The sequence below is a fragment of the Macaca mulatta genome, chromosome 5 (genome assembly GCF_049350105.2).
Source record: "Macaca mulatta isolate MMU2019108-1 chromosome 5, T2T-MMU8v2.0, whole genome shotgun sequence".
NCBI classification, from domain to species: domain Eukaryota; kingdom Metazoa; phylum Chordata; class Mammalia; order Primates; family Cercopithecidae; genus Macaca; species Macaca mulatta.
In genome coordinates this window covers 96854596-96871137 of record NC_133410.1, presented here as the reverse complement: position 1 = coordinate 96871137, position 16542 = coordinate 96854596, and the positions used below count along the sequence as shown (strand labels likewise).

At 39.4% G+C, this 16542-nt stretch overlaps 1 protein-coding gene and 1 long non-coding RNA gene across 3 annotated transcripts in view; one reads left to right on the top strand and one right to left on the bottom strand.

Moving 5' to 3' along the window:
* The first annotated feature begins 360 nt into the window (after positions 1-360).
* SPARCL1 (SPARC like 1) overlaps positions 361-16542 on the top strand; it is a 63070-nt gene continuing 46888 nt past the window's right edge. Inside the window, exons 1-2 of one of the 2 annotated variants that reach the window (XM_078001997.1) lie at positions 361-524; positions 15760-15901. The gene's annotated coding sequence lies outside the window, so the exon portion shown is untranslated. The remainder of the gene's footprint in view (positions 525-15759; positions 15902-16542) is intronic. The other variant, XM_015138767.3, reaches the window with a different exon arrangement.
* Positions 3925-16542, bottom strand: part of LOC144340807 (uncharacterized) — a 54400-nt gene continuing 41782 nt past the window's right edge. Inside the window, exon 2 of the long non-coding RNA XR_013417228.1 lies at positions 3925-4200. This is a non-coding gene — a long non-coding RNA (uncharacterized LOC144340807). The remainder of the gene's footprint in view (positions 4201-16542) is intronic.

The following is a 16542-nucleotide window of genomic DNA, read 5'->3' as shown; positions in this document are numbered from 1 at the left end:
TAAAATAAAAAACTCCAAAAAAGGGATGCTGCTTATAAAACCTCTCAGAGTTGTTTGAAAAAGAAAAAAAAATGCATAAAGAGCCAAGTGCTTATATTCTGGCCAAGTTATGAGGCTCTGAGAACAAGAGCTTGAGGGGAAAACTTAACCCCATCCACGCCTCCAGAATTAGCTCTTTCCCTTTTGGTTTGCATGTACTGTCTGTAAAGCCTTTGCAGTGAGAGGCCAGCCTGCTAGGGAAATCCAGGAATCTGCAACAAAAACGATGACAGTCTGAAATACTCTCTGGTGCCAACCTCCAAATTCTCGTCTGTCACTTCAGACCCCCACGAGTTGACAGAGCAGCAGAATTTCAACTCCAGTAGACTTGAATGTGCCTCTGGGCAAAGAAGCAGAGCTAACGAGGAAAGGGATTTAAAGAGTTTTTCTTGGGTATTTGTCAAACTTTTATTCCCTGTCTGTGGGCAGGGGGGATTCAACTTCAGTTTTCTGCAGCGGCTCTGGGTCCAGCCCCTTACTTAAAGGTAAGTTTTAATAAATTTATGGCATTATCTAATTGCATTTGTTAAGCTGATTTGCGTGATCTGATAAAGCTGTCAAATATTTTTGCCTAAATAATGCAAAGCCATTTATTTACCAAAAAAAAAAACTTTTGTGTGATTTACAGAAAAGATAGTTAATAGAGAATTTTACAATTTGTATTCATGTTTTCTTGTTTCTTGCGAAATTAAATAACAAGTACTAATAAATGATGGTGATTTTAGTGAAGACTAAGAATAGAAATGTAGAACTGTTGATCGCCTCAGTAGCATTCAGATCTTAGTGAAGCCTGAATCCTGAAATGTGTTTTGTAGAAGTACTTTATTACATACAAGAAATAAACTATAAAGAAGGTAGTTTAAAAAAAACCTTTCAAATCAAATAATTTGTATGTTTTCCATGTTTAAATAATCTAAAGTTATTCAGTCTCCTGCACCTAACAGCAATGTAGAAACGGAACTTTTTGCTTTTCCAAAAGGTAGGAAAATTTCTCCTTTTATACTATATTCTTGTTTGATTATTTTTAAGTTATTGTGATTATTTTCCTCTCTTGATTCCCTTTTACAGCTTTATAACTAATTGCTTTTTGCTTCCTACTATCATTTGTTAAGATGCTCACACATAGACCTAAAGTTTCTCTAATTCTTGATGATGTCTTATTTACAAAAGCAAAAAGGGGAGATAATTAAAGAGCTAGCTAAAGAGATTATGATAACTCATGTTATAATGTACTACCGTTTCTGACTCTCTTTCTAAAATAAAGCAATAATGTAAGTTGTGCTTATTCATCCTTCCCAGGTAATAAAGGTCACTCTGCAAGAGAAAAAGAAAAAGAAAAAAAAAAACCATGCATTTAACTGCAGATCAATACTGTTGAAACAGTACACCAAGAGGTACTGCAGAAAGAGTATCTCTTTTGCACTGCCTTTAATCTGCAAAGAGGTTAAATATGTCACCTTGGCATTGTATCTGAGCTCTCCTCTGGCCCAGGGCCTAAGCACATTGAATAGAAATGTTCACTCAGTCCAAGTCAGCAGAAATCTTTTTTTTTTTTTAATTCCCCCCTTTCTCATAGACACCAGCTTTTTTCAGTTCACAGCTTACTCAGTTGAACCTGATGGTTATGCCTATTGTTAACTATGATTTTTTTTTAATTAAAAACACCATCTTTGGAAAGATTTAAGTTTATATTTCTGTTCATTTAATAAGATCTAGCAAAGCAGAGCAGTTTATTTAATCTAGTTATCATCCAATCAACTAGTGCCACTTTCCACATTTTGGAGAAGAATATGCACATGTTATTTATGAACCTCGCCTTTTTCTTTCAGAGAATTTTCACACAGCCATTGAGCAATTAGAGTACTGGCATTTCCTTCCCAGGTCTTTTGAGAATTAATCCCCAATAGCTTCTCATGGCACAGATTCACACATCAACTAAGTAAAAATAATAGTGGTGACAGAAATAAAATGAGTAGTGATGTATCTGGACAACTTCAAAAGATTATTTATTTCATTTCCTCTTGACTGTTATTTTTACTCAGTTGACTTAAACACTGCTATTTTACTTAAGTTTAACACCATGTCCAGAACAGGTTGGGAACATTTTTCCACCAAGAAGAGCATAAACAACTTGTTAGAAGGCTTGAAGTGCATGTAGCCCTCACTTATCCCTCCAGAATGATCTTCAGTGGAGAAGGAGACCCCCATAAATAAATCCAGTAGAATTTCCTGGTAGGTCTGGCTGCCTGAGAGATGTCCAACAAGGCCAGGGTCTGTTTCTCACAGGACTCACAGGGCATCTTCTGCCAAAGGCTGAGTTAGCAATGATAGCACTACCTGGAGCTAGCCTGGCTTTTGTCTTAGTCATCAAAAGATGGTTAGAACTTTGAAAACCAGAGTGCATGGTCTTGACTGATTATTCCAAAGGTGGGGAGGCAATCTAATAAAGTGAGTAAGACCAGGACCTGTGATTTATATCTGACCATATGGACCCGGTTTATATAAGACTATGGTTTATATCCAAGCTTTACCACTAAATAGCTCTGTGACTTTGGGCAAACAATTTAATCTCTTTGTGCCTCAGTCTCTTCATTCATGGAAATGAGATTATAAAATCAGTAGCTACCTCAGAGATTTGTTGTAAGAATAAAGGGAAGAAAAGAGCCATGTCTGGTACATTAAAGCAATCAATCAATCGTAGATAATATGAAAGTACTGGATTAACTATATGTCCTTATTGAAATTCCGTAGAACGGGAGCTGACTCTAGATCTTTTCCCAGGGTTTCTTCCTTGTACTTACACATTTTGCTCTATAATAAAATATGAATGCCAGGTCTATGCCTCTGAGGCAGCACAGCAGAGTGGACACAGCATGGGCTTCAGAGTCCAATGCATCTGGGCTAGAATCCTGACTCTGCCTTTTACAAGTAGAGTAAGCTTCGGCAGTTACTTCCCACTTGCAGGACTCAGTTTACCCATCTGTTTAGCAAAATGGGGATAATACTACACACAAATGAAGTTGTTGTAGGAATCAAATGTGATGTTTATTAAATGCCAAGTATAGCACTTGGCAGAGAAGTAAACACATAGGAAAGTTGACTGGTTGCTTATAAGGAATCTCGTATATCAGTGAGGCCTCTGTTACATACTTGCAATGATATCTCTGGTAGTAACAATGGAGATCCAGTGTGAATTGGCTTTTTTAATCCAAAGAAATGTAAAAGTAAATCTGACTCTACTATTTTCCCCTGGTGGGGGGGCTCAACACGAGGTATTTATTACTATGAGTCTTCACTGCTGCATCAGTTAGTAGCCTCTTAATGGGCGAGTCAAAGGAAACCAAAGGAAGTGTTCTGTGTCAGCTTGCCATTACACAGAGTGAGAAGAAATGCTGCTTTGCTGTCAGTTCTGTTTTATTGGCTTACTTGGACAAGACGGAAGGCCCCCAACATTTCTTCTTTCTTATCTCTTCTAAAGGCAAGAATAGGGCTTTTGACTTGCTCCGGGGGATATTTTTCCTAACTGAAATTCAAACGAAAAAGTCTTTTTTTTGTTGTTTTTTTTTTTGTCTTTGTTTTGCGTTTTTGTAAACCTCTCCCCTATGTTCCTAGCATTGAAATGTCAGCTGCTTTTTCTGGCTGTGTGTAGCAGGAGCAGGCTGTCGTCATAGCAATGAAAGGGTGCAGAGAGACTCCTGCTTCATGACCCGCTCTGGGAAATAACTCTTAGTCTGCTTTAAAATCCTTCTTTAGAAATGAAGTCTCCAGTCCTGGCTTGTTTCCTTCCTATTACACAACCAACTTATGTACACTCATTGCAGTAGCTAAATGTTTCCTTTAAAGATTTAGTGAATAGGTATTTTAAAAATGAACAAGAGAGCTGCTGAAACAGTGACTAGTTTACTGTGGCATACAGAGGAAAAACAACTGGGAAGGCAAAGGAAGAGAAATAGAAATGGCCTCACATGGTACACGTACTGCAGCACACCCTGAAATAAATCCGTTTTTCAAGTTCCCACTGCTTCCTCCCATCTTCACGATGTGCTGTGGTGTAGTGGTTATGGAGGGGGAATTCTGGGGCAGACTGCCTGGACTTGAATCCTGGCACTCATACTTTCCAGTTGTTTTAATCTAATCCATTCTGTGCCTCTGTCTTCTCATCTGTGAAATAGATATAATAACAGTCATAAAATTGTCATGGGAATTGAATGAGACTGAGCATGTAAGGCATTTATTACAGTATCTAACCCATGGTAAAGGTTGGCTGCTAAGCTCAGGAGCCTCAGTTTCCCCCACTTGTGAAATGTGGATAACAGCTAATTCATAAAATCATTGTATTATTTATTTATTTTTATTTTTTTGAAACACAGTCTTGCTCTGTTGCCCAGGCTAGAGTGCAGTGACATGATCTCAGCTCACTACAACCTCCACTTCCCAGGTTCAAGTGATTCTTGTGCCTCAGTCCCCTGAGTAGCTGGGACTACAGGCATGTGCTACCATGCCTGGCTGATTTTTATTGTTTTAGTAGAGATGGCATTTTGTCACGTTGGCCAGGCTGGTCTCAAACTCCAGGCCTCAAGTGATCCGCCTGCCTCAGCCTCCCAAGGTGCTGGGATTACAGGTGTGAGCCACCATGCCCAGATGATCATTGTATGATTAACTAAAATAATTAATGTACATTCTCAATAAGTAGTGGTTATTACAATTCTTTTCATCATTTTGTTACTGAAACACCAAGGTTCCAGTCTAAGTCCTGCTGCTCACTTCACAGAAAGCCAATTATTGAGACAACAAGTATTGCCAATGAAGAAGGCTTTAATCAGGTGCTGCAGTTGAGGAGATAGGCGCACAGTCTCAAATCCATCTCCCTGACTGACTGAAACTACCGGATTACATAGCAGGGGAGAAATGTAACAATGTGTAAGAAAATAAGAACTAGGGAGGGGTATGGAAACAATCAAGGTGAATAAGGGGGTTAGGCATCTGCTGCAGTGGTCTGGTGAGTTTCCATTCTTTGATACTTTTGTAGGAGCCTGAATGTCCTGTCCTGAGGAAGGAACTTCCATAAAACAAATATAAGTTTCACACTTTAAGACCAGGAGGGTCAGTTTCTATGTTTTTCAAAAAGATCTGTCTGTGGGACTATTGGGTAAGTTTCAGTTTGATCTAAGTCTGACATGAATGGCCTTTTTGAACTTGGAATCTCCCAGTGAGTTAAATATAATGAATAGAGGCCTCAGAATTATCATTGCATAAATGTGAACCATTCAATTTCTAAAGGGGGAAAAAAAGAATTGTGACTTTTTACATTTATAAAGACTCATCTCATCTTGATTAACACTAGAGTAAAAAGTATTAAAACATCTTATCTTTCATTAACTTTTTATTAAGTTTCTGTTTCAGTTCCTCCAGTGTTTTCTAGGTCATGCAATTATGAAAATAAGTTAGCATTTTTATCTTACATCTCAAACAACTAATGTATTCAGTGTTCTATCCCATGCAAAATGCCAGAGATACAGCAGGGAGCAAAACTAGAGACGGGCTGAGTTCTTGTGGTGCTTACCATGTAGTTAGGAAAATGGTCATTAATCAAACCATCACAATAATGAAAACCGCATAGGCCCAAACATAAGGTGCCCCCAAATACAATACCATCTTCATCTTTCTAGTTAGAACATCCTCAACCAAGTGTTTGGCCAAACAGAACGTACAAATGGGTAATATATTGTAATGTACACTTGGGGTATTTAATCTATGGTTCACATACATTATTTAATGTGTTATTTTAATTTAAATATTTTAAACTTATTAACATGACTTTTTCCTTTCTCACATTCCATGAAACAATTTTGCTAAAACTCTTCATACGCATCTTTAACACTAGTGTGTGTGTTCACTGGATCCATGCTGTAATTATCTAATACAGAGCACATCATCAATCCTTCTGCAAGTTGCTAAACATCTGCTGATGCTGCAAATTTGATCCCCAGGCATTAGTCCTCATTCGTGGTCATGATCTCCACACTTTCATTATTTACTAGATTGTTTTTTCCAGTGCTCTTTAAAGGGCTTATTTAAAAACCACTTGAAACTATAAGTGTGGCTTTCTAAAATTGTGTGATTCCAACTTGCAATAATGAACTCATACCTCAGGAATAATGACTAAACCTGCTTTAAATATCTTTATGTATTTTTTCATCTATTTTGTCAAGGTGACCTTCCTAAGAACAAAAATAAGCATTGCTTGGCCGGGCGCGGTGGGTGGCTCAAGCCTGTAATCCCAGCACTTTGGGAGGCCGAGACGGGCGGATCACGAAGTCAGGAGATCGAGACCATCCTGGCTAACACGGTGGAACCCCGTCTCTACTAAAAATACAAAAAACTAGCCCGGCGAGGTGGCGGGCGCCTATAGTCCCAGCTACTCGGGAGGCCGAGGCAGGAGAATGGCATAAACCCAGGAGGCGGAGCTTGCAGTGAGCTGAGATCCGGCCACTGCACTCCAGCCTGGGTGACAGAGCGAGACTCCGTCTCAAAAAAAAAAAAAAAAAGGCATTGCTTGAGATTTTTTTTTTTTTTTTTTTTTTGAGACAGAGTCTCATTATGTCACCCAGGCTGGAGTGCAGTTGGGTGCAATCTTGGCTCCATGCAACCTCTGCCTCCTGGGGTGGAGCAATTCTTCTGCCTCAGCCTCCCGAGTGGCTGGGATTACGGGTGTGCACCACCACCCCTGACTAATTTTTTGTACTTTTAGTAGAGACAGGGTTTCACCATGTTGGCTAGGCTGACCTTGAACTCCTGACCTCAGGTGATCACCCACCTCGGCCTCCCAGAGTGCTGGAATTACATGTGTGAGCCACCGTGCCCGGCCCCTTGAGATGATTTCTAATTGTTTTTTTGAATAGTACTTTGCTGCTCAAAATGAAGAAACTGAGCTGGTGGCTGTTAATGTGAGAGACTTTGGAAGCACTTGAATATAAGGCAAATCCCTCCTTTTTACAGCAAGATTTGGGGGAGTGAAAAAAAAAAACACATTTTATTTGAACACATACCATAGATAATGATACACTGAAATAAGTGTTATGAGGGCAAAACATCTCTGTTCTAAGAGAGTATATAAGGATCCTGACCTCCACTCAGGGTCAATAATGGCTTTCCTTGATCTGAAGTCTGAATAGAGATTAACTCTGTGTGTGTGTGTGTGTGTGTGTGTGTGTGTGTGTGTGTGTGTGTGTGTTTGGTGGTGGTGGTTGGGAAGAGGTGCTGGCAAGAGAATTCTGACAGCGTGAACAACTTGTACAAAGACCCTGGAGCAAGAGGGATTGTGGCCTATTTAAGGAACCGAGAGGCAGCCAGCTCCCAAGAGCAAGGGCAGAGCAGTGGGAGGTGTAAATCTCCATAATACTCCCCATAATACTCCCGTCCCTGAGCACTAAATGTATGTGCCTTCTGCTTGATTCAGGTTTAATGTATATCTTTAACATCTGGATGGATTTTTGGTTAGTCTCAAAGCCCCAGCAGGCATGACCATGTCTATCCCTAGCTCAGACCCATGTGGTGGTAGGTTCAATTAGGAAGGATGATGGGCAGTTGAAGGTCAGAGGCCCAGAAAAGTCTTAAGTCATTGACTCTGAGTATATCATATACACTCACAGAGCTGGGACACCTTGATGTCGGATGGTGACTCAGCAGAGAACTCAAAATAGAAGAACGTCTTTTTCATCCTTCAGATGACTTTAGGGCCAAACCATAGAGCCCTCCCCAGAGACTCAGTAATACTTTAAAAGCTCTAAAGCATCAGTGTTAATGCTGGATCAGGTAACAGCACGTATGTGTTAGCCAAAATATGACTAAGAGATTTGCTGTCTGATAACAAGTCTTTTAACTATTATGTAAAGACAAGGTGAACAAGAATATTCTGAGTCTGATTATAAAGCACCTATAATAACTGTTTTGTTTATTACATTTCCCAGAAAGGAAATTTTTCCATAGTTGTAATAATTACTAAAAATAGCAGTCTACAGGCTTCCTCTGATATAAACAAATTCAACAGAAGATACCTGGCCTTATTTGGATGCATGGATGTACATACTCCAGGAAATGACAGGCCAAGAGTAATAAGAAAAAGAAAGTAACAAGACAAACCTCTCCTTTTTCAAGTACACATGGTATGTCTTTCTTAGTTCATTAAACTTTAGACAAAGCGATAAATAGATCAAGTTGCCATCATCTGCCTTGAAACCCAAAAACACTGAAACAAGTTCCCTAGGCCCAGAAGGGAAGGAAGAGGACTTGAAAATTTTGCTGAGGCTGCCAGAAAAGGAGCTAACCACTGGAGGCTTCAGACTGGAGGGTTCAGAAACCAGGGGAACGCCAGGCAACACAAGGAAAATTCAACTAGAAAGACTTGAAGCAATAACTACCAGCACTAAAATTTCCAGGGAGTCACTGATGTGGCCAATATCAATAAAGAGGAATCCTGTTCCTCCTTTCAGAGGTATGGATGACTGCGTTTACAGTCTGGTTCAGTATTCAGACAGCTTATTAATGCTTAAGAGAAAAGGAAAGAGAAGGAAGATAGAAAGAAGAAGTACAGCAAGGCAAGAAGTGCCCAGGGGAGACAGGTATGCTAAGTTGATTTAAGTGGCATGGCAATATAGAGAACTTCAAAACTAAAACTTATCTTTTGAAATTTAAATGTAAGTTAATGTTTTAAAAAAACTATAGGAACTGAAAATAAATCAAATACAAATATCTACTTCGACCTAATCTTACTGCAATTTCAGTTTCTAGCAAATATCATAGAAACTGAAGTGGAACAAAAAAAGAATGCAAAATAACAAAGAATGCAAAACCATAGTACCCAGAATAAAAACACATTCTGGTCGTTTGTGTAAGTTCCCTAATAAATCTAGATGGAGAATTATGTTTTCATGTTTTAGTGTATGCCAAACTTTAGACACCCTCCTCTTTTCTAGGAGATACAGATTTCAGGAGCGATATTTAGCTATTACACACTTAGCTTTTCATCAGAGATGGGGGGTAGCTGACACACACATGGCCCATTCTGCCCATGCCTTTCAGGTCAATCTCTGAGGACTTGGCTGGGCTATGTTTCCAGCTAGCAGAAAGGAAAGTTAGGCACCTTTTCCTTGCTTTTCCAGAGACCGAGCTTGTAGAGTGCTGAGAAATCCAATTACAACTTCCTTTCATGGTGAAATCCAATTACAACCTCTCCCATGGTGAAAGCCAAACTTTTTGATACAAAAGGAAACTAAACAAAAGGGCTTCAAGCAGGGGATATGCTTATGCTTTGCCTTCTCCCTTAGGCAATTATGCAGAAAGGTTGCAATGACCTTGGCTTGCCTTGCTTAGGAACAAAAGTCATAATCTACTACCCCCTACTCCCACAAAAAGGAAAAACATTTTCATATTTGATTCCAGGAGTTTGGGGAGTTTTCTCAAGGATCCATTAGTCAGGCAAAGCAAATTTTGAGTCAACACTTGCTCCCTCCCACACACTTTTCTTTTTGGCATGACTTTTCTTATTGAACTTGGAATGCCATGTTAAACAATAAATAAATTAGTGAATTATTTAGGCCAATATTCTCCCATAATCTGTTTCCAACCACTTCTTCTTTTTTTTTTTTTTTTTTTTTTTTTTGAGACAGAGTCTGGCTCTGTCGCCCAGGCTAGAGTACAGGGTGCAGTGGTGCAATCTCGGCTCACTGCAACCTCCACATACCCAGCTCAAGCGATTCTCCTGCCTCAGCCTCCTAAGTAGCTGGGACTACAGGCGCCTGTCATCACGCCTGGCTAGTTTTTGTATTTGTAGTAGAGATGAGGTTTCACCATGTTGGACGGGCTGGTCTTGAACTTCTGGCCTCAAGTGATCCACCCACCTTGGCCGCCCAAAGTGCTGGGATTACAGGTGTGAGCCACCGTGCCTGGCCTGTTTTTGATACCTTTGTGATATCAGATGCTGTGTGTCACCCTTTCAGCCAAACTGTTTGCTTGAGGTTAGTGAGAAACTGCAGTACTGCTTGGAGAGGGGTCATCCTAAATTCCTAAAACCTAGTTGAGATAAATGGAAACAGTTCTCGAAACAGTAATTTATGAAAATAGATATTTTATAAGTACTTGACACAAGTCTATAATTGCTGAGATATTTAATAATAAAATTACTAACCACATTCTATTCAAATCTCTGTCACTTCTATATAATCACTGTACTCCACTGAATGTGTATAAAATACATATTTGCAGCTTATAGAGAAAAAATTTGCAAATTTTCGAAAGAATCATGCAGTCAACTAATAGGTTTTTAATTGAAGATGAGTGGAGTGGGGAGTGGTAAATGGTTATAAAATTAGGACAAACTTTACCCTAGGTTCAAATAAAAGTGCTATGCCTACCGAGTTAACGAACCCACCATTCAAAGTGGCCCTAAATAGCTCTGAAAGCAAAGCATTTTTACATTATTTGATTCAACTTGAGTTATCTAATTGCCTATATAATATGATAGGGACCCAGGCCGGACACAATGGCTCATGCCTGTAATCCCAGCACTTCAGGAGGCTGAGTTGGATGGATCATTTCCAGTCAGGAGTTCAAGACCAGCCTGACCAACATGGTGAAAACCTGTCTCTACCAAAAAATATAAAAATTAGTCAGGCATGGTTGTGTGCACCTGTAGTCCCAGCTACTCAGGAAGTTGAGGCAGGAGAATTGCTTGAACCCGGGAGGCAAAGGTTGCAGTGAGTGGAGATTAGCCACTGCACTCCAACCTGGGCAACAGAGCAAGACTTCGTCTCAAAAAACAAAAAAAAATAGGGACCCAGTGGGAAGGTACCCTGATATGTACAAAAATCAGAAGAATTCACCTTTATGATGGGTAAATAAAACATGTAAATGGTTTCATGATGTGTTTGGTCAGATGTTCATGTTGTCTTAGCTCATTGAAATAATTTTTAACTCTCGAGCCATTAGTTCAGTGGATTCTCCCAACCTTTTACTGAGGACCAAACAACTTTGAGCTAATTCTCACTAAATCAAGGGAGTATTCTGTTAGAATTCAGAAGAAACAAAACACAGATTCTTAACCCTAAGTGTCTTCTTTTTCACTCTTTTTCTTCCCTGTTGCCCAACTCCAACTAATGGGTTTTGAGGACTTTATAATGGGAAGCAGGTTAATGTCTTTCTAGAGAAAAAAACTTTTCAATAATTTCCTAAAACATGGGGAGAAGAAAATACTGGAACATGTTGTTATAAAATAGAAAAATACTCCGTTGAAACCTTGGTACTCATAGTAATCTTGTATTCATTAGCTTTTTGGATAGGCATAGGAGGGGAAGAGAAGTATCAGCATCATCTCACTGATCAAAACAGCTGATGTCTTCTTACAATCTGAAAATGAAGCCATTGATTTCAAAAGCAAATGTTTTATTATACTCTGAAAAACACTCTGGATTGGATCATTCAAGGTTACGATAACCTGAGATAACTGCAGCCTCAAACTCTTGGGCTCAAGCAATCGTCCTGCCCCAGCCTCCTCAGTAGCTGGGACTACAGGCATGAGCCATTAAGCCCGGCTTGAGGGGAAGAATCTTTTCCCACAGTGGGAGGAGAAGAATTAACAGCTGTGGACCAGCTGTGGGCAAGCTGTGCCTTTTCCTTGCTTAAAGACATCTTAGCGTTTTCTCTCTGAAGGCATAAATAAGCTTCCAGGTTTTCACGCTATTTTCAAAGAACTTTTCAAACTCTAACCTTAAAATCCATCAGAGTTTATTACATCTGCTTCTTTCAGAAAAGGTAGATAATAAGTAACTTTGCACCACTGAAGTAAGCAAGCAATTGTTTCCCATATTAAATGTGTTGGCCCTCACCAAGGTACATGAGAAGCTTGGACCATGATCTGAATCCTAAAGGGACTTCTGCTGGGACTGAATGCTTGCATTAGTGGTTCACACAAGAACTAAATGCTCATCAAAGTACACCATTATTCCCCAGAAGGTCCCAACACCATGAGAATGAGGCTACTTGGAACTGTTCTTTGGTATTATTTGTTGTTTTTCTTAATCCTGGAAGAGAACCACCACCCCAATGAATAATTCTTGGTCCATTCACAGAGCTGAAAGCACTTGAAATTCCTCTCCCAACTAGCAGAATGTAACAACTGACTTACTCTGTTAGCAAAAGAGGGACAATTTCCACTGAATCCAAAGGAGTTTAATATTATACTGGTAGAGTTTAACTAATAAGGGAAATTCACATAAGAGCAGTCAGAGGAGAAAGCCAAGAACGAGGCATTCAGGGGAAAGAAATGACAGGGGTAGTAGAGAGACAAATAAATTAAGGGGTAGGGAGAAGAGTTAAAGGCAGAAAAAGAAGAGGATTAAACTATCTGAAAATTTCAGGGGCTAGGCTTTAAAAGGTGTATTGTCATACTATTAACAACATGAAGTCAATCATTCAGATATTATTAAGTTACTGCAATATCACAAATGCCAGGACTTCAGATGAGCCATCCTAAGAGCAGATTCAGGGTTTGTGAAGCCAAGAGTTTATATGTATGTTTGGGACCTTCTTTTTAAAAATATAAAAGTCAAAATCAAGTTGAGAACTTTGTATGGAGCCTGCACAAGTGAGGGGCCCTGAAACTGAAGCTTCCTAGTTTTATGGCACGTCTATCCTGGCCATATTCAAATGTCTATACCCCAAATATAACAAAAAGTGGAGGAAAATGAATAAATGTAAATATGAGAAAATCCTGTGTTCTCTTTCTCTGAGAAAGAGAAAATAGTAGCACAGATACCATAGCAGGACTTGAGCAAAGAAAAATAAATATGGCCAATATAATTTCTCCTGCTATAACACAGGGCAGGAGTGGTGGACCCTTTCTGAAGGACTGGCAAGTATCTGAGAAAAAGAACAGAGAACTGTCTCCTTGGATGGATCCATCCCATCTAGAGCTCTGGAATGAGACACAGTGAGATTAGTGAGTGGTACGATAAGATGAGAAACTCTGAAAGGCATGATTAAGAGGTGGTGAAAGGTGGCTGTTGCACAAGCTTGGGTAAGATAAGCCTAGGGGATCCTCTAAATATAATTAAGGTAATCCCTCAATTACACATTATAGAAAAGGAGGAATGGACTAACTTTGCCTGAGCAAGAAAGAAACAGACCTTTAAGAATGTGTCTGAAAAGCCATCCCTCTGGGTGCCTTTTGGCTTCCATGCTCCTCACTGCTGACTGGGCACAGTGGCAAAGAGGGATGTTCAGGAAGTACTCACTGAATGGTAGTTCTGTGAAATGGAGGTGAGGGTCACAGATGGGAGTGCATGGGTGGTACACAGGTGAAGTGCTTAGCATCGAACCTGGCATATGTAAAAAACCTGGCATAAGTAACATCTCAGGAAATGTATATGCCATTGTATGAGCTACTATTAAATGGTCTGAAATAAAAATGTACTTTTTCGCTAAAATAATACTTTGATGACCATAAGTGATTCTACTACTAATGAGTACACTTGAGTGCTATTCCACACAAAAATATTTAATGTTTATAGCCAATTATATATTGCCACTTACAAACTTAGTAACTCAAAACAACTATTTCATAAGGTCTCAAGATCTGATAAGTCAGAAATTTGGGCAGGCCTCTCAGAGGCACTCAGCTAGGAGAGGAGCTGATCCGGAGTGGCCCAAGATCTCTCCACTCATATGTCCTGCACATTTGCAAAGACAGATGCAAAGCTGGGATTGGTAGAATGGTTGAAGTCTCTTCTGTGACATGATAGTTTCAGAAAATTGCTCAAGGCTCCCAAAATGAGTTTTCCAGGAGATCCAGGTAAAAGTTCCAAGGTTTCCTATGACCTAGCCTCAGAAGTCCCAGAACCTCATTTCTATCCCAATCAATTGGCCAAGTAAGTCACTAAACCCAATCCAGACTCAAGGGAAGGAGTCCACCTCTCAATAGGAGAAATAGCAAAGAATTTACAGCAATCTCTACCACAATATTTATACCTATTAAATAAGAAATGTAAGAAATTGTCTCAAGGCAACTACCCAAGAGAGTTAGAATAGAGTTGACATTTGTGGGCGTTTGGCTCTTAATGGGAGACCTATTTCTGCCATGACAAATGATTCCTCTGGAGATTTGTTTTAATGGTACATGGGTCAGCCAATAGAAAAACTCTAGGCATTTGAAATTCAAATGCTGGATGTTCTGTATAAAATGCTGTCTAGCTATCATCTTTTAAAATTCCAGCTGAGGTTCTCCTGAAAGTTTTGTAATGATACACCCTGTTCCTAACAGAAGGAAAGGGCTCTCCTTCCAGTTACCCATCATCCCTCTCTAAATCCATGAAAAGAATTAGTGGGATGAAGGAAAGAAAGAAATAACCTAAGGACTCTAGTAAAGGGATGAATTAAAGTGTCTGAATTATTCATTATTGGGGTTATTAAGCCATTTTCTGCCTTATGAGTGTTTCAAAGATATGATAACATCTTTCATTTCAGTTTTACAGTTGGTGAAATTACCAAATAACTGTAGGATCACATGTGAATCTCAAAACAACTCCAGAAGACAGATAAGAAAATGTATTATTATTTTTCCTCTTTTGTTGATGAAGAAACCAGTGACTTGACCAAAGTCTCTTAGCTGGTAAAAGGCAGTTCAACTCTGGAACTTAGATCTTCCAGTTCCATACCAACTGTCCTTTAAACTATGCGGCTGCCTTTGAATAAGCTCATGCATTTGAGCAAAATAATATTTATTTAGTTTCACATCAATACTGCATATTTAAGTCTTTGAGAATAATAACTCCGTGTGTTCCAAAATTTGTCTCATTTTTTGCATTTTTCATCTGGAGTTTTATTTTCTATTTCTGCAAAAATAATCTGTATTTTGTAGTCAGTGCACACCAAACTCGAATGTCTCAAAATAAATGACTTTTTACTCATCCAAGAATAAATGGTATTCATCATACTTAGCAAGGACATCATGGTTTTGATTTTTCAAAGTACTTTGCAAGCGTCAGCTAATTAAGCCTCCCTGAGTCTTCAATATGACAGTTGTTTTCAAAATATCTCTCATTTCCCAGGAAAGTTCTCCATTCTGTCTTACTTATACAAATCAGCACATTTGCTCAGTTCTTAAAATAAGAAGCTAAAGGCCATGAAATTATTTTTGATCAATATGTGGCAAATACAATTAGCTCAGTGAGACAAAAATGCCCAGTGACTAGCCTGAAGGACAACGTGGAACACGACGGAAGAACACAAGGCCTTTTATAGGCTAGATACTGGATTGTCCCACAGGGTCCTTCAAAAATAAAACATAGGCATCTTCTTTATAATTGAAACTTGAAGGGGTTTCCTGCTTGGATCATTCTAAATGACATGACCATACTCTGCATTTAAATTTTGTTTTCAATTACAGGATGGAAAAAACTCTTAAAAAAATAGTTCCATCTTTGGACTCAGTAATAATCAGGGACCATGCAGTAAATGTTGGCTCTCAAAAAGCCTGCACAAGTGGCCATCTGAGGTTATATGACAATCCCTAGACTTGTTCTATGCCTTAAAAATGTCTTCCATACAGCCACGCCAGGATTCTCTGCATTCGATAGCTCCTTTTGGGTTGAGAACAATGTGAACATACCTCTTACCTGAGAATAGAAAGATATTAATTCAGTAATAATTTTTTGTTGTTGTTTTTAGATAGAGTCTCACTCTATTGCCCACGCTGGAGTGTAGTGGCTCAATCTTGGCTCACTTCAACCTCCGCTTCCCGGGTTCAAGCAATTCTCCTGCCTCAGCCTCCCGAGTGGCTGGGATTACAGGCGCCTGCCATCACGTCCAGGTAATTTTTGTGTTTTCAGTAGAGACAGGGTTTCACCATGTTGGCCAGGCTGGTCTCAAACTCCTGACCTCAAGTGATCTGCCCGCCTCAGCCTCCCAAAGTGGTGAGATTGCAGGCATGAGCCACCATTCCCAGCCCTAATTCAGGAATATTCTTATTTCCTCGGTATGGTTTAGATGCATGCAAGAAACAAAGATTTACAAGTATAGAATATAGGATAGGTGAGTTTGTGTTTAATGAGTGAACTAAAAGTAAATATGTTCTGGAACTAGCTCCTGGAAGCTTGAAATCCCCTAGGGGAGGAAGATACGGAAAAGGGGAGGAGAAACACTAAGGTTCTTTTCCCTTATGTCACACTTAATACAAGACATATGTAGTTAATACGAGATATAAATGACTCTGATGATGTTACCAATGAGAGGCAGCAGGCAGAACAATGGAAATAATAATCATTTGCATGTGTAAGGTACTTCAGAGTTTGCAAAGAGCTTCCTCACCTCAGTGGCTACCTTTGACATTGGAAGGAACTGTTATTCCCATCCTATAGATGAAGTTTGGAGACAGAAAGTAATTTGTTCAAGGTAGTATTTAGAACTTGGCAAAGCCAGGGCCAGAACTTCTGGCTTCTAGTCTGTAGCCTG